This window comes from Podarcis vaucheri (assembly GCF_965113315.1).
Source record: "Podarcis vaucheri genome assembly, chromosome: 4".
NCBI lineage: Eukaryota > Metazoa > Chordata > Lepidosauria > Squamata > Lacertidae > Podarcis > Podarcis vaucheri.
This window is the reverse complement of record NC_138762.1, coordinates 37,345,541-37,367,612: the sequence shown is the minus strand read 5'-3', so window position 1 is coordinate 37,367,612 and position 22,072 is coordinate 37,345,541.

Genomic DNA, 22,072 nt, shown 5'->3' with positions numbered 1-22,072 from the left:
GCACCTGGGACAAATAAGCTAACATCAACAATATTTGCTCTTGCTTCCATTTGTACTGGAATTCTTCACTATCCCTAGTTCGGATCTAGCAATCAGATCTAATGTCTTGCATGCCTATCACACAGTCTTTAGATCTGAATCTTTGAACTACAGTGGTACCTCAGGTTACAGACTCTTCAGGTTATCGACTTTGCTAACCCAGAAATAGTACCTTGGGTTAAGAACTTTGCTTCAGGATAAGAACAGAAATCGTGCGGCACCAGCAGGAGGCCCCATTAGCTAAAGTGGTACCTCAGGTTATGAACAGTTTCAGGTTAAGAACGGACCTCTGGAATGAATTAAGTCCTTAACCTGAGGTACCACTGTACTCGGAATTAGTAGTTCCTTAATTCTTAACTGAAGATAAATTTGCTAATTAGTAAGCTAAGCAGGAGGTACTTATGTTAGAATTTACAAAGCGGAATGTTTCAGTCTTCTACCTTTTAATGAATGACATCAAAATATCTAAAATATTTTTGCTTTTATCACATGTTCAGAGATGGAGACCTCCTTGTGGCACTCCCAGGATGAATGCAAATATTAAAAGAAATAGTCTGGCTTCTTCTCTAAGTACAAAAAATTAGGGCATTCAATATTTGAGTAGGACCTGTATCTCTGTATTTTGAATTTTCAGAAGTTGACAAGTATATTCCTAGAATTTGTCTTTAAAGTTTCTGCAAGACTTGTTGTTGCTGTTGTCCCCATGTAGGTGGTCATTTTTTCCTCACAGGCAATAATTCCTATTTCTTAAAATTACACTTAAACCTAATGGCTTTATTTATGGGCTCCAGCTAAATGCAGGTGATTGACTGCCTTTCACCTCCTACTGCTGCTGCTCTTCTACACAACAGGCTCTTAATTAATTACAACAACATATATATGTGAAAATGAACAGGAATATTTATTTGTATTATTATTATTATTATTATTATTATTATTATTATTATTAGAATGACTTTGAAAATGACCTGATTGTGGCCATTTTTCATCAAAGCATGAAAGCACTCAATTAGAACATCTCAAAAAGTTTAATCCTTTTTTTTTTTAGCTGTGAATGAAATTGTTTCCTGTCCCTCCAGGTGTGTTAAACCTAGGAACAGTGTGCTGTCACCAAGCTTTGCTGTTTTACTGGTTTTGTATACTGTACATTTAAGCTTACAGCATAATGAGTGTGAATCATTTACACTGCTGCTTTTTGGTATGACAGACTAAGATTGGAGAATGTCTTTAGAGGGTTGCCTGAAGCAAGTTTGAGTTGCTTTGCTTTCCTGGCCTCTGTGTATTTTGTCAGTGCAATATTATCTGGAAACCTTTTGTTAGATGCTGAGATGTCTTAGGAGGAAGAAGAGGGTACAAATATAACAAATTGTGGCATAGTGAAAAAGTTTTTTTATCTGCTTTTGCCATGTTTGAATGCCCACTCTATAAAAGTCCTATCAGCCATATTCACAGAGATGAAAATATTGTACAATACTTCTTAGCCAATCTAACAACTGCTTTGGTCCAAATAATTTTAATTAGCAATTCTACCTTCGCTAGCACCCATTATGAGTGGATAATTGACTGCGTCAGTAATGAAGCATTCTGAGGATGCTAAACAAACAGCAAGGTTAATTATCTGGCAGTAATGTCACTTAGAGAAGTGTAGAATTGGCTGTCCCAGTATTCAGTTCCCCTGCAGTACCGTTGCAGTAAATCAATATAATGTGCGACTTCCTATTGCTTTGCTGCACTGGGGACATCCAACACAGCAAAACAGAAAGCCAGCATAATGCCACGAAACAGACACAAAATATGACTTATTAAATGGGTTTTATTCAACGATAACATTTTATTAATATATTTCTCTTTCCTGTTAATTGAAGAATGAATTTTTAAAGTGTATTTATGTACCACTTACATCTGACAGCAAAGATTGATTTCTATTATAGAGTCCAGAAGGTTTATATTATCCAATATATAATCCCACAGCGGAACTGATATTTTTATTTTCACTCACTTTCTCTTTTCACCTTTGCTCCTTCTTGGCAATAAATCCAGTTAGAAAAATTATCTGATAGATCAGGGGTGCTTTTTAAATAAAATGTGCTGACAAGGTATTCATTTGAGTCTATCCCTGTTGCTTTATTAAAAAATAATGATGATTTATTTGCTTCTGGAGAAGTAAAGTGTTTCTTTCCCCGCCCCCACACCAACATTATTGGCTTTTTTTCATTTTAAGTGTATTATTTATTATTAAAAATAAAATGTATCGAGCCAAGTTTATTTCAACTTTAAGTCAAATATACATAATGGAAGGTTGTTTTACTTTTCATGTCTGTGTGTCCTTTAGCTGCAGGTGACTCCTACGAAAAGCATTACAGATTTGCAAATAGAAAAACTTGATTCATTAGATGGCAAGGTTATTCCTGTCTTCATTTAAACCTCTCTGAATCTGAAAGCTTTGTATTTTATCTCAGGCTTCAAAATTGAAGCCTGGCTACAGTCAGAGATCAACTTAATATAGCTGGCAGTTAGTCCAATCCCTGCATCTACTAAATGATTTCTTCCATCCAGCATTTCTGAGAGAACCTTTGGACACATTTGCATGGACTGGTGGTTGGGACTGCAATCTAATAAACATATTCTGTTTATTAAATGGCAAAGGCCTGATTGCTCTGCCTCCATTTCAAATACCAAGGAGAGGTGGAAGAATATTAAAGGGTCGTGAGATTATGGTTGCAGCCTTATAAGCACTTTTTTCTGGGAGTAAGTTCCATTGAGCACAATGGGGTTCATGTTGAAGTAAACACCTACAGGAGTGGCCTGTAGGTTCATCTTTGATAAGTACTTGCTCACTTGCCTTTGGTTTAAAATGCATGCAAGAAATTCAATGAGAACTGAGTGCACTATAAACACCTCTAGAGCTTAATGGTGAGAAGGTCCAGCAGTATAATCAAGCTAACCTTCCCCAATTTATTTATTGGATATCAGCCTTAGGTTGTGAAGATTTTGAAATGGTAGGAAGCATAACCAGTCTGTTTAGTTTCATGATGCAGGTCCTATTTCCATGTTTTCAATTTTAAATCACAAGGTTGTTCCTCGTCAATTTCATATGGCAAATACTCCTTATGAATCTGCCTTCCTCAGGTGACAATTAGATTTATAGTCTTAAAATGGCATAAAGGCATTTTTTTGTGCTCTGGGTTGCTTTCGAAATGGCACTATTTCTAGGTGGGATTCAATCACATAAGGTGAATTTTGGTTGAACAATTAAAATGGATCTGGCAGTCTTGCACAATAACTCCCCCTTTTTTGAAATATGGAAAATGTTGGAGAAATGGACTGGAAAGTGTGGAATAATGCTTAATGCAGAATTGCATAATGCATTGTATAACCTCCCCACAAACAAATCAGAATAAAGAGCTGGTATCAGCTAACCGCCCTGCCAATAAATCAAGATGATTGCTCAACAAGTTATCTGGAAATGACCTAGATTGCAAACAGATTCTTTTCTTGAAGAAATTAGCATAGAAGTAAGCACTAAACATCCACTACATTCCACCAGCTTTCCAGAAGTGGCCTTTTTGTCATGTGAAAGCTCAAATATAATGCAGAATTAACAGTTGGGAAAATGTTGGGATAACAGAATAAATTGCTGTGTGAATGCAGCCCAAGACTTCCTAGACTTAAAATGTCACTAGCACTTCAGTCACCAGTTTCTGCATCTCAGTTTTGTTTTGTTTTTGTTTTTTTAAACAAGGTCGCTCACAGGCATATCAATTTGCTTTCACAGAGCTCATTGATGGTAACAGCATTACCTGGGGAGAATATCTTGAAGCTCTGCTTTCGAAACACAAAGATGAAATTTCCTAATCCAGTGAAAATTACAGCAGCTCTCTTCTGTAAAAAAAATAGGACCAAGGATGAGTTCAATTTCAAGAGAAAGCTTTTGCATAATAGTGGAAGAGTTTGTAACACACTAAAGTAGTTGTTGGAGTGTGTGTGTGTGTGTGTGCTAAAAGCCTGAATCAGAATAGCAGCTAGTTCAAAGATACTGTGCCTGTAGGCATACTCCTGGCATTTATCAGAATTGGAACAGAAAAGACATCAGGAACATACAGGAATGTGAACAGTGTCTTTCCCGTATATGTGGCAAAACCTGAATGTAGAAGGGCCTCATCTTCCTTCCTTGTCTCTTTCCAATCTGCAAAGACTTCCTAGATAACTCTAGGCTAAAATGTATCCTTGACAAGAAAACAGCTCAAAGGTCTAAATCTGTACAGCCAAAACTCTGAAGCAAAAACAAATTAAGAGCCAAATTAGATGTGACGGTGGCAGTTCATCCATGTTTCTGGGCAGGTTTCCTGCTGAATCTCTACTCAGTGAGGGAAATGCCACACAATGGATGGAGGGGAAATCTGAACCCTTCCCCTGCCCAAATAGGCTGTTGTTTTCTTCTTGATCAAGAAGTATTCTCTGCAGCTTATGCCAATTAAAAACAAACAAAAAACACAACACTACAAAATAAGGATGCCACAACACCTTCAAAAGGCCAAGGCAACAGCAGATAAAAATCCTGTTTTATATTCAGGCAACTCAATTTGTTTGACCCAATGTCCTACAAGGGATGGTCTGAAGCAGGGGTCGGCAACCTAAGCAGCCCACAGGGGTCATTTAACCAGCCCACAAGACACCCCCAAACTGAGCCACCCGCTCTGTGAGTACCCCACACTGTGCTAAACCAGCGCAGCGTAGTGTGGGGACTCGCTTCCGCGGCACTGGAAATTGCGTCTGCGCAAACGCAGACACCAGAAATTGTGCACGCACGCAATCTAACCCACAGAGGGAGTGAACCAGCCCAGAGGAGGTAAACCTTGCCAACCCCTGGTCTGAAGGCACATGAGGGAGACTTAGCAGGTCTGGATCTGGTCAGGGCCCTGATAGGTCACAGGGTATGCTGCTTGGCATTCCATGATGGAAGAATGATGGAATAAAAATGTAAGAAAATATGATGATAAATGAATTTCTTCCAGAATAAAAGCATCTTGATCAGGTGACAGAACATCCAGACACTAACTGAGCTTCCTAAGGAAAGTAATTCTACAAAGTGGGTACAGCTATAGAGAAAGCTTTGCCCCATGTTCCAACCCATCATTTCCCCATCAATGGTGTTTCAATTAAAGTCTGATAAACCAACTTATAGCTTGATGAACCATTGTACTACTTGCACACGTCAGCAGACAGGAAACATACCATCCAGTTTGTTTTTAAGGAAGGGCAGGATAATGCCTTTATCTAAGCTTTGTGAGGTTCCATTGTGCAAGGCAACAAACAGCACTGTGATGCTTGAAAGCCGAACAAAATTATGACTTAAGCTAGGCAGGTGATTTCCAATAACTGGTCTTATTTTGCAGTTTAATTGCCCATATTTCATTTTCATAAGACTGAGTCCAGTTCAAGCTTGAAGTCTTCATTATTATTTCTTGTTCAAGTGGGGGGGGGGGGAAATACTTCCTTTGTTCCTTTACACCTGTACAAAAGTGAACATGTAACCACATCCACACTTTTACTGTAGTGCTATATTATTCATTACAGTTGGATTAGTAATAAAAAGCTAGAACTTTGGACGGATTGGTGGGGGCAGAGTGGAGGTGATTTTCCTCTTGATCATTGGACCAGGTGAGTAGCAATAAAACAAAAACAAAAAATGACAATGAACAGCCCATCTGGTGCCTATGTACTTGGCATTCTCAGTTCATTTCTTAGTAGATACATTGGAATCATCACCTACAGGTGGCAAATATGTCTGCCAACAAGAATGCCAAGTTCATTCAGGTAAGGTAATTGCCAGCCTTTGGGCAATTAGAGAATTTAGTTACTAGGAAATTTGTGTCTGAGTTACTGCCCACCTGTGCAGTGTAGCTTAACTCCAACTGAAGTTTCACAGCTATTGCCATTTTCAGTTTAAACCAGAAAACATAATTCTCAACTCACTTTTTAACATTATAATGCCAATAATAATAATAATGTTTTATTTGAGCAACTTGAAATCTTGATCAAATCTATTTCTACAAACTGTGTGTGTGTGTGTGTGTGTGTGTGTGTCTGTGTGTGTGTGTGTGTGTGTGTGTGTGCGCGTGCATGCTTAACGAAATTCAATTGATATGCAGTGAACCCACTATTTGTTATTCCATTAAGACAAATTCAGGATATTTTCAGCAACACTGATACATTTGGGACACATAATGATTTCAAAGCAGGCTTACAACTGACAATTAGTCCAATATTGGCTCCCACGTGGATTTCATTTTACCCCTGAGCAAGAGTAGAAAAAAAGTAATTACTATACTTAAAGATTAACATTAGTAATTTCTCCAAATTAATGTACATGAAAATGGTATTGTCTTCCTTATGCGATGGAAGCCTGAGTAATTTTTCGGCACAACTTGCAGTTTTTAAAGGGCTTTAATTTTTGTTGGCCTAAATCCTTAGCTCACACTAAAAGTCTGCTTCCTGAAATCAACAGATTTTAGCTCTTTTAGTCTCATTCATTCCAGCCTTTTTAAGTGACTGAGGGAAATTATGCTAATAAGTAAGCAAGGGAGGCTTGACTTACAATTAAGAAGATCAGGTCAGTGGACCATCTAGTCCAGCGTCATTCTCCTAAAAGGGCCAACCAGATTTCTGAGGGAAGCCTGGACAAAGAACCTGAGCAAAACAACACTCTCCAGCTTTGTTTCCCAGCAACTGGCCTTCAGAGGCATGGTGCCATCAATGCCAGTAGCCACTGGTAGTCTGATCCTCCATGAAGTTGTCCTTTCCTCTATTGAAGCCATCCAAGTTGGTGGCCATCACTGTGGGAGCAAATTCTACAATTTATGATGTACTTTCTTTTGTCCCAAATCTTCCAATATTCTGCTTCACTGGATTTCCATGAGAGAAGGAGAATTTTCTCTCTCTCTATCAACTTTATCCACACTGTGCATAATTTTATACACCATGTTTCCTCTTAACCTTTTCTCTAAACTAAAAAGTCCCAAATGTTACAACCTTTCCTGTTCACTTTGATTTATTTTGCTTGCCCCTTTTCTGGACCTTTTCCAGCTCTACAATAACCCTTTTTTTTTTTTTTTAGGTGACCAAAACTATACACAGCATTCCAAGTGCAGTCACTGTATAGCTTTGTATAACAGTATTATGTTATGGTTAGAGAAGATACAAAAGAAGTATCTTGCTGCCCCAGTTCAATCGATCCAGACACCAGTCCGATCTATTAAATTGTGTTTGTTAGCAATGCAATGTGGCCCATGAATCTCCTTTGTCAGTGAGGGAAATGGCAGGCGGAACAAAAGAATGTGGTAACTTTTATACTTCAAATTCAAGCAACACACTTATTTACATTTCCTCACAGCGTAGCACCATGCCATAGCTAACAATCTTCACCTTTAGCTTTATCTGTCCCCCTTCCCACTTACTAAGCATTTACCCACTTCTACTTCCTGTCCAGCAATGTGCTTTTGTCTGCTGTCAAGTGTCTGTATTACCCAGAACCCTTTGCAACATACTGTGGCTTTATCTAGGTTTTCCTACAACACTATCAGTAGTTTTATTTTCAGTCATTTTCCTAATAATCCCTAGCATGAAATTTGCCCTTTTCACAGCTGCCACATACTGGGGTGGAATCTACACACATATTAAAAAAAACACTAAAAATGCTTTTTTAAAAAGTTTGAAAAATACATTGAATTTAGCATAGCTCACCGTCACCATCTAGTGTCAGATTTGTATATTGCACTTCACAACACATTTAAAACATTTTACAGTGGTACCTCTGGTTACAAATTTAATTAGTTCCGGTGGTCCGTTCTTAACCTGAAACCATTCTTAACCTGAGTTACCACTTTAGCTCATGGGGCCTCCCGCTGCGCCACCACCACACAATTTCTGTTCTCATCCTGGGGCAAAGTTCTTAACCTGAAGTACTACTTTCAGGTTAGTGGAGTCTGTAACCTGAAGTGTTTGTAACCTGAGGTACCACTGTATTGGCAGCTGTATAGCTGATTCCCCATGGGTTGGCATCATTGAAAGTTCCAGTTTAGACCCCACAAGTGTAGATGTGAAATTAAGATCCCCCCCCCCCAGTGTTCATCACGTTACACTTGTTTTCCATTTTATTGCCCATTTACTCCGTTTGGAGTTAGCTTTACAACTTCATGTTTGTTTCGACCCACCCTGAACAATTTTGTTTCATCAGTAAACTTGGTTACCTCGCTATTCAGTCCTAAATCTAAATCATTTATGAACAAGTTAAAAAGCACAGCACAGTTGAAATGCTTCTCAACATTACCTAACGGAATACATTCAGAAAACAATCAAAAATTTCTGGGGAGAAATGAGGGTTGCATGTAATTATGTTATACAACCAAGGGATGCATTAATGCTCAACAGACGCTGTAATCTTTGTTCCCTTTCCCTCTGAAGTTGTCCTATTGATTTGAACGAGACAGCACCACAGTAAGCAGGCTGAGAACTACTATACAAGTCAATTTAAGAAATCTCATTAACTTGAATAGGCTTGGGCTAAGACCACAAACATTTATTGAGTTTGTGTAGCTAAGCTTCTGCTGTTTTTTTCTCTCTGTATTGAAGTGGCTTCTCAGTGCAATAATCATTGCCTGTCCTAAACAACTTGGGATCACTCCATTCCTGCACTCCCCGGGCCCAACTAAACATGATGTGGAAGCCCTTAGATTTCTTACTCCAAAATGTAACTTTGGAAGTAATGTGGATTGGGATTGTACTGTTAGAGCAGAGCACTGCAGCCCTGCTCCAAATTTCTCCCTCAAATTGCTATTAACTGCAGATGAGAAAACATACAGGTACTTCAATGTAGAAAACATAGAAGTACTTCAATGTTTCCCAGTGTGTACCAGTGTTGGGAGGGGATATAAGACTTGCCAGCGGTCACTTGGAAGGGGTTAGAGGTGAATGTGTTATACAGCTCAAGAAGTCAAAGCAGTAAACAGGGATCAGGAGGAGAAGAGGCAGTCTGCAAGGTCAGGCAGATAGTTGGGTTCCAAAGGTAGGAGGTAAAGCAAGACATGGGAGCATGTACTCAGATGCTTTTATGAGTTTCCCAGACTAAGGAATAGGGAGGGGCAGATATGTCAATTATGGTTTCTCGTTTTTCCAATGTTAAGTTACATTCTGAACAGTTTTTGTGTGCTTCTGAAAGTCCTTATGGAAATATGCATAGCTTTCTCCTACTATACATATTTTGTGTGCAATTTATACACACTTTTGGAAAGCAATGTTTCGTAATGTGTATTTTTATATGTTATTTTCTATGTTATTTTCATTAAGGAGTTCACTGATGCACACACTTTACCGCATTATATACCACATTATATGCATTACTTGGCTGGAGCACAGCATCGCAAAATTCAGATACGTGCAGATTTCAAAGGATAGCTGTGCTTTGGTTGGCATATTGTTTTGGAAAATGCAAATTTTGTAAGTTTGCTTTTACATGTGAACTGAATTTAATTTCTCCCTCATCCCTACTGAGGAAGCAATCTTAAACAACAATGTATACAAGGCCAATAAGAGCCTTATTGTTTTCTTGGTTCACCTTGTCCATAGGTCTGTTCCAAGACATTTTGCTGCCTGAAGCTGAGCACCAAATGGCTTCCTCCATGCCAGCATGCTGCATAATACTCAAGACCATTCAAGCTATTATGGCACCTGAGGAAGAAATCCTACAAGTCCTTCTCCCCTCCTCTCTTGGCAGTAAAAGATTCTACAACTAGAGTGGTACCTCAGGTTAAGTACTTAATTCGTTATGGAGGTCCATACTTAACCTGAGACTGTTCTTAACCTGAAGCACCACTTTAGCTAATGGGGCCTGCTGCAGAGCACGATTTCTGTTCTCATCCTGAAGCGAAGTTCCTAACCTGAAGCACTATTTCTGGGTTAGCGGAGTCTGTAACCTGAAGTGTATGTAACCTTAAGCGTATGTAACCCGAGGTACCACTGTAATTAACTATCTGCTACTTTTACATGACACCCTAAAGCAGCTGTCTGAGGCATGCACATCACTCTGCCTATTGATAGGACTGGCCCTGCTGTTCAAGATGGCAGGATGAACTTCAGTATTCCTCTCTGACCACCATCTGTATGGCATTGCAGCATAGGAAAAAGCAGGCCTATTTTTCACTTGGCCTGAGAGCTACCCTGGGCATTAAGACCTGCTATCTGACTCCCTGGTTTGAGTCCCCTGACTCCTTATGGTCTGTGGCTAACAGCAGTTGGGAGGGGCAGACACTGGGGGAGCGGTGCAGTGGGAAAGGATTAGCTCATATCTGTCTTTTGTTTGATTTATCTCCCACTCCACACTAGCAAAGGACTTAGGGAGATCCAGTCATCGATGTCCCATATCTCATCTATTCCAGGCCCCCATCATGTCTAAATCATCCACCAGAATTCTGCTTTATATTTATACGTGAAAAGCAGTTACGGAGTAGACTGCCTAATCAGTCCAACTTTTGACTGTTAAACTTGGTGGTACATTAATCCAATAAATTAGAGAAGGGTTGCAAAGGTATAAGACAAGCTTGCACAATTTGTGGTCCACCAAGCTGAATGTAACCCATCAGCCATCCTCCCATCCCCAGCTTGCCAGGTGCATTGCAACTTCCCAGAGAGGCAGCAAAACCATGAAGTTGATTGAGCCTTTGGCTTCTTAAATCACAAGTTGTGTAGTTCTGACATAAGATTATCAATGGTTTGCCTTCGTTCTTTCCCACTTTTGATACTAGACACCAATGAGAACTGTAGAAAGTGGAGTCTGCCAGGGACCAGTACTGGGACCTGTGCTTCCTAACTTGTTCACAAACAATCTGGAGTTGGGATGAGCAGTGATTTGACCAAGTCTTTCATTAGGAGTGTAGGGAGCTGCCTTGGTCCATCTTGCTTAGTATGGTCCACACTGACTGGATGCAGCTCTCCAGGATCCCAGGCAGGGGTCTCTCCCAGCTCTAGCTGAGATGGTGGGGATGGAACCTGGGACTTTCTGAATCCAGAGCAGGTGTTCTACCATTGAGCTGAGGTCCTCCCCTAGCTCAGGACTGACTGCAGGTACTCATTTTAGGTGGCAACCTTCTTTCAGTGCCTAGCTTTCAGTGGTATTCACCTGTGCACACCTGTGGTCAGGACAATAACCTAACCAGATAAACCAGAGACATCAAATCACCTGAAGCTTACTACAGGTAAGACCCTAGATAATTCAATAGCCCTTTTTCTTAGAGGACCATCCTCCTTGTTGCTCTACCATTTCTCCATCTTCAGGGGCAAAAGGAAAGACTGGAGGATGAGTGTTGCATGGCAGCCTTTTCTTTTTCACAACTGAAGCAGCAAATGAAGTGGTAGCAATAGCTTGCTGGGTAATAATTGCTTAGAAAATCCACTCAACTTTTCAAAACACATGGGCAAGGCAGGGTGGGGCTGCAACAGAGGAAATCCTAATTCACAGATATTCGGAGATGCTGTGAATTTATTCCGAGGAGATGCTTAGGCAGCAGTTCAGGCCCCAATTTAGAGTGAGCAATAACCATTCAAACCCAATGATGTGAAACTACTTCAAAAAGACTCCCTAATGAACATAGGGAACCTTTGAGCAAGAGAGCTAATGGGAAAGTGTTTGTTCCATTACAACACAGCAGTGGAGATAGTCTAAGGTTTTGCTTACACATCAGATTGTGTAGGTTCAACACAAGACGTTTCCAAGAAAGCTGAACCGTTCGATTATTGTTCCCAACCCTTTTACCCGGAGTGACTTGGGAGCAAATAGTGCTAACAAACTGCTTTGCCCCACAAAAGTCCTCACAGTGCTTAGAAAGTATTGCAAGGAATGGGGTGTCCTTAATAGCTGTCACCTTGCTGTAGAAATGGTTTCCCGGAGATGCCCGTGAGACTTACTTCTTATTGAGCTTCTGTCAGATGCCAATGATGGGGCTTTTTAAGGGAGCTTTTTCTTATTCTGTGTTGTGCTTCTAGGTACAACACTATTTCATTGATTCTGTTGTTGGTTTTACTACTGGTTTTATTGCATACTAAGCTACTATAGTGACTAAAGTGCCTGACTAAGAACAGGAAACCTGGTGTCAAATTCCCCTCAGCTATGAATATGGATGGATGGACCCAACAAAGTCCAGTCTACCCCAGTTCTCAAAGGGGATGGGAGTAAGTCCTATTCATTCCAGGTGGATTTTTAAAGGGAAATCTTTAAAAATCAACCTGGAAACACTTTATTAATATACATTTTAAAACCATGGGTAGGGTGTTCAGAGGGTTGCACTCTGTCTCTGTCCCACCCCTATTTCCCCCCACCCCTTAAACCCATATTGCATTCATATTTATGGTCTGCCCTTCACCCAAAGGTCACACGGCAGAAATAGATAACATTCAAACCACAGCTAAAAAATAAGATGACATAAACACTATAGTTTGTGGATTGCTGGAAACTGTAACTCTAAGAGGGATAATCTACAGAATTATTTGAAGGAAAAAATGGGCTTTGAGTGTGCTTTAAAAGTACAGTGTGTAAGCAGCCTTACCGTGTATTAAAATAAAATAATTCCTTCTAGTAGCACCTTAGAGACCAACTAAGTTTGTTATTGGTATGAGCTTTCATGTGCTTGCACACTTCTTCAGATACACTGAAAGAGAAGTCACCAGACCCTTATATATAGTGAGAAGGTGGGGAGGGGTATTACTCAGAAGGGTGGTGGGAATGGGTGATTGGCTGATAGGTGTGGTAAACCTGTTGACGACTGTTAATGACTGCAATTGGCCTTACAGGAAAAAGCAAGGGGCAAGATGGCGAAAAATAGCTTTATCATGTATAATGAGATAAGAATCCAATGTCTCTATTCAGACCAGGTCTCTCCATGGTTTTAAGTTGATTGTTTATTATTATTCTTGTATTATTGCCTACAGACAGCCACCCAATCTCAAACAAACATACATGTAACTAGAATTATATTAAAATAAGGCAACATAAATTCTGAACAATAAAATATCAATGGAAAACCAATCCTAAAAATCCAGTTTATCATATTTTACCCAGCACTGGCTATTGATAAATGCTAATATATCCCTTGCTGTATGGTAGAATATTGCTTCCAGTATCAGAATCAGCATGTCTCTGAATGCCAGTTGCTGGGGAACAGGACTGGGAAAGTGCTGTTGAACTCATCTCTTGTTTGTGGGATTCTGATAGACATGTGACTGGCTATTGTACAGGCAGAATGCTAAGTTATAAGGGCCTTTGGTCTGGTGTAGCAGGGTTTATTTTATGTTTTTATGACATGAATGTCCAAGCTATCATGGAGCAAGAGAATTAACCACGGGGTAATTGGGTCTTCTGAATGGGCTCTCTCCTGAGACTCAACAAAACAAACTTTCAAATGTGTTTGAGCAAAAGTAGCAGAAGGTGCTTAATATGCTGTCTACTCCCCCCCCCAAAAAAAAATAAAACTTATAAATGAAGTCTGGGTGTTTTGCAAGAATCATATAAGAAAAGGAGTGAAGGACAAAATACTTTTGCTGTTGAAATTGTTGACAAATGTGTGTTGTTAATGTCACTTTGGAATCCTGATCTTACAATTTTGGCATCCATTCTGAAATTTGCAGTGCTTTCAACACATCTTCGTGGAAGTTACAGCTATGCAAATTCACATTCTGTATTCTTGCAATATCCCCACTGTTGTGTGATATGTTAACCTTCCACATTCCTTTCACATGCCACCCCTGTTTTATTTTGATAGTTTAAGCTTTTATGCCAAGCACTTTTCACATTTGTTGGGAAAACATGAATATTCAGAAGCTAAACCATCTGCACTGTTGCAATAGTTTAGTAGGGATACGAAAGAGTTATGGAAAGTGGAAAGGGCACTGGAGCCAACTCCAGAGGGCTGCGGATGCTTCGGCACCCATAATAATATATTTGTGGGGCTGGGTCCCCACAAAGTCGATGGGCAAAGTTGAAGCCCTTTGTTGCGGGCACCCACAATCCTCGACACAAGATGGCACCTATGTGGAAGGGGCAGAAAAGCCTCCAATGTACCTGGAGTTAAACCCAGCCTTCCCTCTTCCCACTCAAATTTCTCCTCTGCTCATAATAGCTTGATGCCAGCCCTTTCTTCTGCTATTTTCTCCTCCCTCCTATTTCCTTCTGCTTTTCTAAACTTGCTATGCTGCAAGGAAAAAGAGGGAGACTGTGTACAAAGGCTGTTTGGGCATTTCCATCATGGACTGTAACAAGTGTCATCCATCTGTCATGGATGCTTTAGCTGAGATTCCTGCAGTGCAGGGGACTACACGACCCTTGGGTACCTTGGGTATGATTCTAAGTGTAATACTTTATTTCTCCTCACTAGGGATGGGCAGATTTGTCCATTTTAATTTTCTCAGTTTCTCATTTTTCCAAACTAAAATCCAGTCTTCCACAATTCTGTAGTGATTTGCATTTAAACAAATACCAATTAAGTGCAAATTTCTCCCAATAAACATATTTTTTGCCTCATAGACATATTTTTGCACAGCATTTCCCCCTGATATAATGCATTTTGCATGTTAGTTTGACAAAGATATGCACACTACATTAGCACATGCCTTTTTGTACAATTAAGTGGCTGGAAAGTGCATTGCTGGATTCAAGAAATGTTGATTTCATAGGTTGATTGTGTTTCAGTTCCTCCACTGTTTTGGAAAGTGTGGGTTTGCTAGGTTCAGCTTTAAAAGTGTACTTAATCATATGTAACCATTATCCCTACTCCTGACTCACTTGAGGAGAAACACAAACACATGCACACACTTTTCCAAGAAAGAAGCTAACAAGCTATTCTGTTCTTAATGGGTGCAATAAAGACTTCTGATCATTCTTTGAACCCCTGGGATATATATCTCCCCTACTCCTCCACGAATTTAACAAGTAGATTTTTTTTGTATGGGGGATTCCATTCTGAATCAAGATGTGTAGGTTTTTCTCATCACTGTAACCCTATATCGACACTACAGCACCTACACAGAGCAACACAGAAGCAATGAGTAGGGCTGTACTGAACAGCCCTGGCCCCGTCTTCTATGTGTAGAGCGCAAACATCTTCCAGGAGGGGGACTTTCACATGGTCATGAATGTTTTAAGACAGTGATGGCCACACTTGGCCCTCCAGCTGTTTTGGGACTACAACTCCCATCATCCCTAGCTAACAGGACCAGTGGTCAGGGATGGTGGGAATTGTAGTCCCAAAACAGCTGCAGCGCAAAGTTTGGCCATTACTGTTATAAGACAACCTGGAACTCTGGTCTTCCTCAGTCACATGGTTTCAGGTCATGTGGAAACCTTCAGAGAACATGGCTACTCAGCACACATGAGGTGGTTACACAAAGCAGTACTCTATACTTCAGCTTTAATGCTGGCCTTAGACTTGACTTTTCCATCAACACACTTCTATTCTTGTGAATAAACTATGGACACGCAAGAACATCAGGTCCAAGACTACTACATGACCCTCTGCTACATGCATAACTGTGAGTCAGCCATGCAAGCATGAAAACATCTTGCAATTTTAATTCAAGTGAGCAATTGGCAATACTGAAGGAATGGATGTGAAAACAGACTCGTCCACAATTTGAACAGGGAGATGAATTTTCTGAAGAAATTATTTCCCTGGGCCTTCAAAAACACCTCATGATCCACCTGTGGAATGAGCAATGTCAAAAGTATCCCGGTTTGCCACATGTGAAGCACTCGTTCAACATTTTGCCTCCTATGTTTTAACAACATAGGACAGTTCTCTTTCTCAAGCTCTGGGAGGAAGACCTTTCATTGCCTACAGACAGCCACCCAATCTTAAACAACTCCTAACCCACAATAATACTACAACCAGACTTAACACGGACACTGGCACCAGAGCCTGCAATAAACCCAGATGCCAACTTTGCTGCCACATACACCCAGACAACACCATTACTGGCCCCAACAACATCACACATACCATCTCGGGACTATTTAATTGCTCATCGTCTAACATTGTGTATGCCATCAAATGCCAACAGTGTCCTTCAGCTCTCTATATTGGACGAACAGGTCAAACCTTACGCCAAAGAATAAACGGACATAAATCTGACATCAAGAATCACAAAACAGAGAAACCAGTAAGAGAACACTTCAATCTCCCAGGACATTCTATACAAGATCTCAAAGTAGCTGTTTTACTACAAAGGAATTTCAGAAATAGACTGGAAAGAGAAGCTGCTGAATTGGAACTCATTACCAAACTTAAAACCATGGAGAGACCTGGTTTGAACAAAGACATTGGATTCTTATCTCATTATACATGACTAAGCCATTTTCCACCTTCTCACCCCTTGCCTTTTCCTGTAAGACCTATTGCACTCGTTAAGAGTCGTCAACAGGCTCATCTCAGCTATCTGCCAATCTCCCATTCCCACCACCCTTCTGAGTAATACCCCTCCCCAACTTCTCACTATATAGAAGGATCTGGCAAATTCTGTTTCAGTGTATCTGAAGAAGTGTGCATGCACACGAAAGCTCATACCAAGAACTAACTTAGTTGGTCTTTAAGGTGCTACTGGAAGGAATTTTTTTTTTATTTTGACTATGTTTTAACAGTTTTAGTTGGGTCCCCAGTGGTACTGCCATATGGTATTAATCTATTTTATACTTTTCATAGTCAAAGCTGGTTGGAAGGTGCCGAAGGAGTTGAAATTATGCAGCCCAGTTAATATAGTGCAGGCTGAGTATGCTGTTTCACTGCAGTTTATGGCATTTAAAATATTAGACTGCAAATTAATGCATTACACCTTTCATACTAGTATTCTCTAAATCAGGCTGGCTATACCCATAGCTCCCCCCCCCCCGCTTCTAAAAATACATTAACAAAAACAATGTAATGATCAGCACTTTCCCCTGATGCTCAAATATAGGCTAATGCCTATGGAGTAATTAATATTTATGAGCTAAATGAGTTCCTCTTGTATCCTAAATCATAAATATATAGTACTGGAAGCTTTAAAAAGCAAACCATGCAAGCATAAACTAATATAATAAATAGGCATTTACACACATTAATTGTGCATGTTTGTCAAATACAAATATATTTTAGTAAAGCTAAATTAATCTCAGCATTTCCCCCCCTCTTGGCATTAGTACTGATCTGTAGCTAACTCCGTCTTAGCTACATGAGTTTGATAGGATCCAATTTTTCTAAGTTTCCTCTTGATTCACTCTGATCAGCAATGCTGAACTGTCAATATTCCAAGTACCTCATTTGGACTGCAAACTTTCCCAAGTTAATGGAAATATGGTTAGCAGTGCAAGAAGAATCAATGAGTCATCACAATCATTTCCCAACTATTGACTCTACCAGATAGTATAACGGTACAGAATATAAAACACAGGGAGGTGGACTCTGCTCATCACAGTTCACAAGGGTTTAAAGTCTTGAGTTAACCTGGAAATTGAAATGAAAGGTAGTCATATTGTCCCCTTCAAAATAATAATCCCCAAATCCATATTTAGGGCAATATCTTTATTAGAGATGCCATAAAATAGTATGCAAACTTTTGAGTTCTCCAGAATTCTTCATCATGCTGTGGTAAACGAAGCAAGGGAGAAGTCTGATAGCGGAGCCATGAAGCCTGCATTTGGCCACAGCCAAAGATGAAATGTGAGAAAAGGTAGCAGACATTCAAATAAGGCTCTAGGGATGTCGACGTTACATTCAGTGGGGTGACCAGTCTACATACCCATACATGGTACAAAGGGGATTTTTCACATATTAAAGTCAATAATTATACAACTTCTTTTCCTGTTGCTTTTAAAAATCAGTATCACCACACTCTTCTTATAGACAGTTCTACAGATGGACAGAGAACCTCTACAACATATTCAGTGTAATGTGTGAACAAGTTTCAGACAGTAGATAAGTAAGATTGCAGGGAAGGCTTTATTTACATTCAGGTTCCCTTACACGAGAAATGGGGGACGCGTAGCTCTGTAAGATGTTGCTGGATTGGAACTCCCATCAGCTCTAAGATGTTGCTGGATTGGAACTCCCATCAGCTCTGACCATTGGCCATGCTGGCTGGGGCCAGCATCTGAGATGGTCACAGGTTCGCCACCACTACCTTACACCTTTCCACCCCATATCTCCCCATCAAGCTGTTGGAGTTACCATAGAGTTCAAGGTCAGTTGGACCCAGAAACTAAAAAAAATGCAGACATGCTTCAATCCTCAGCTGTTGGTTAAACAATTAGATATAATGGCTGGTATACTCTTTTCATGTCATATTACATCTTTGCCTATTTGGGCATTAGGAAATGAATTTAAAGCTTAGTTCTTCAAACTGAAGGGAAAGCTATTTTTACACATAATTATAAACACCACAACAAAGTCCCAGTAATTTATCCCAAGTTGCTTTTTATGAAAAAGGACCAGAGTTGGGAAGGGGAGGGGATGCACGTCTTCACAGAAATCAATCGCTGTGCAGAAACGGCATATGCTGCTACAAAGAGGTTAATTATTTTTGCATATCAAGATTTCAAAAGAAAATAGACAAATGCACAGAATGCTAAATGGGATTAGTAGATTAATGCACAGATGAGAGGGGTTCTAAGCAAAAAATACACACACCAAAAAAAAACCAATCCTACAATCATTCAAAATGATCAGACAAGAATATATATAATATTACACCCTGATAAAAGGAAAAGACTTGATTTGCTTTTGTCAGTGTCAAAGCTCTGGTTATCGTTTTCCTTCAATACTGGAAATTTTGGGCTTACTAAGGTTGTCATTAGAATGTCAAAAGAGATAAGAGTAATCAGGGTTTAATTTGCGGATGGAAAGGCTTCAGGTGACACTAACATTTTCAAAGGCACAATTTACAGTCTGAAAATCTCATCAGTTCTCTTTCTGTGTTCCTCATCTAGTCCTGGGTTCACACACAACTGCCAAAAGCACTGAATAACCATCACTCAAGAGCAGGGGCTCATTTGGCCTAATGATAAGTACCCAAGCAAGCTGAAATTTAGACCTGGAACTTGAACACATATATGCTCTAGGGCAGCCTTTCTCAACCTGTGGGTCCCCAGATGTTGTTGAACTACAACTCCCATCACCCCTAGCTAGCAAGGCCAGAGCTCAGGTATGATGGGAGTTGTAATCCAACAACATCTGGGGACCCACAGGTTGAGAACCGCCACTCTAGGGGAAGCATCATAGCTCAGTGACAGATCAGATGCTTTATATGCAGAAGGTCCTAGGCTCACTCCTTGGCACCTACAGTTTTAAAATTACTAGGTAATAGTAGATGTGGACCGTCCATTTGGGACAATGCCAATCGTGCCCGCCCCTGCTGCAGTTAAGAGGGCAACCATATGGAGGCCACCCTCTTTGCTGACTGTTGTGGGATTTTTGGTTGTGTGGGTACCCAAGAGTGGTGACTCTGTCTGGGAGGCCACACAGATCAATACACTTCTCCCAGTTGTGACCTATACAGGCACCTGATCCATGTTGGGGGCAACTCCCCAGCATAAAGTCAACCCACCAGGTTCATATCAGGCAGCATACCTGATGTGGCATACATGCCCAGTGTCTTAGCCAGCCTACTCTTACATGTAATCAGTAGAGTTGTGGCCTAATTGAGCCCATTACTCATCTCCTCTGTTCATTTTCTCAGCCCCAGATATCATGGGCCTGTGACAGCAAAACCTGGGATGACACTGCCTGTCAAAGTAGATAATAATGGAGTTGATGGACAGCTAGTCTGACCTGTTAGAAGGCAGCTTTCTGTGTTCTTGTGTGTGTTATAAACCGAATGATGCCATATCTAAAGCAGGTGAACAAAATGTCCATGTGATTTTCTTTGGTTTCTAAAAACACAAGCCAGAAAAAAGTTAATTTTCCTTCAATTCGCTCTTCAATCACATTCATGGCCAGCACCATCTGGGTGGATGAAACTCCTGAAAGTTTTACAGGAAGCTTGCCAGCTGACTGGTCAGTAGGTAGTGGTGGCAACAGTGGCAGCCAGAAGGTTGACTGGCAGATTAGCAGACAGGCAACCACACCTCTCAGTCTGCTGCCTGAGCCACATATCTCTGTATGGTTCATGGTAGGTCACATTGATTTAATTGAATTTAACATTATCAACATGTTTGTGGACTAAACCTTGGGCAGATAGTGCCAACACATATTATTTCACTTTTATTTATTATAACCACAGTGAACTGAGAGGGAAAGTGGAATGACCCTATTACTAAGCTCTCCAAAATGTTTCCAAACTAAGAACAAAAAGTTCCAAACCCACCCCATTTTAAAAAGCAGAGTGAAGACAATTGGACTAAAGTATTTTTCATAGCTTATTTTTTTTTTAAAAAAAATCTTTCTTAAGAAAGAGAATGATTGGCAAAGGAGCAGGCTGGCTGGCACAATGGTCTGATTCTACCACCTGCGCCCTGCCCTCCTAGACAAAATGTAGCAGAGAATGATAACCCATATGAAGAAGAACTCTATTTACTTCCTCAAACCACTGTGCTTGGAGTAGCCTCAAAAAACAATGCACTGTGATAAGAAACTTTTGGTCAAAATAAAATATTTCTCATGTCCTCACCTCTGCTTTCTGGGCATTCGCAGCTGCCAGGTTGCTCACCGGCTTAAGACAGTTTGCACATATAGCATCAATTCTGACCTGACTGCACTGGCTGTCAATAAGTTTCTGGGCCCAATTCAAAGTGATGTTTTTGACCTAAAAAGCCTTAAATGGCTCAGAACTGCAATACCTCAAGGACCACCTGGACCCTGTGATAATCCGCTGAGGTCCTTCTTTGTGTGCCCCCTCCACAAGAGGTCCGGAGGGTGGCAACGTAATATTGTTTTGTTTGTTGTTATGTTATGAATTTTTCTGTTGTATACTGTAAACCACCCTGTGATCTTCAGAGGAAGGGTCACATAAAGAGGGAGAGGAGATTGGTTCTGTGCCTAGGAAAAAGCAAGTCAGGGAGTCAAAAGTTCACTTTGGGAGACATTCAAAGCCACAGAGTGACTCAGAAGCTTAGGGAGTCCCTGATCAGCCTCAAGGCACCTTGTTAATGGTGCAAGCTGATGTTTGGATCACTCCAACTTGCTTTGTTATTTAGGGGTTGCCTGAAATTAATTCCTTCTAAACAGCAACATAGTCTGCCCACTAGAGTTATGTGCTCCTCACGATCCCTCTTGGCAAAATTCCAAATCTATTGTATAATCCTTCCGCAAGTGCTTGATTGCCTGAAACACCACAGTCCTCCCCTGGTTTTCTTTATAATTCTTGAGTGAGCTAATGAATAGATTATGACACTCAAGCAGTTCTTGGAGAAACAGAGACTAGCAGACCAGACACTGGAAGCCACTGGTCTCAATGAAAACAACCCTCTTTATTCTGCCACAATGTGCATGGTTGACTAGGAATTAACTTGGAACTGTTTCCTGGAAGACGTGAAAGGGAAAAAAACAAACAAACAAGCAAGCAGGACTAAGGCAGAACATCCTAATTAATCACATCTAAATGAGATGTTATTTATTTATTTATTTTCAATGATGCTTTGTTATTGCCTAAATTAATATGGGAATGTGCTTGCTCTGTTGCACTGCTTAAATGGGTTCCTGACAAATTCAACCCCCTGTGATTTTCTTCTTTACTTTCCTTGTGCTTCATTTCTATCAAATGTAATATACAAATCATTACACTGCAGTGATAATGAAGCAGGGGGAGAAAGAACTTCTGTAACGGGATTTAGCTGTGCTGTAATCCATAGATGTAACCAGTGCTATTTTTCTATTAAAAGAGGTGTTAGAACTGACCATAAACACCTCCCTTGTTCTCTTGGAACTCACCATGAATGCCTCCCTCAACTTCTGGAACACCTACAATAAGTATTAAGTGCCTCTGAGAATGTGCAGTGTGTTTTTTTCTTCAAAAGCATGAAAAC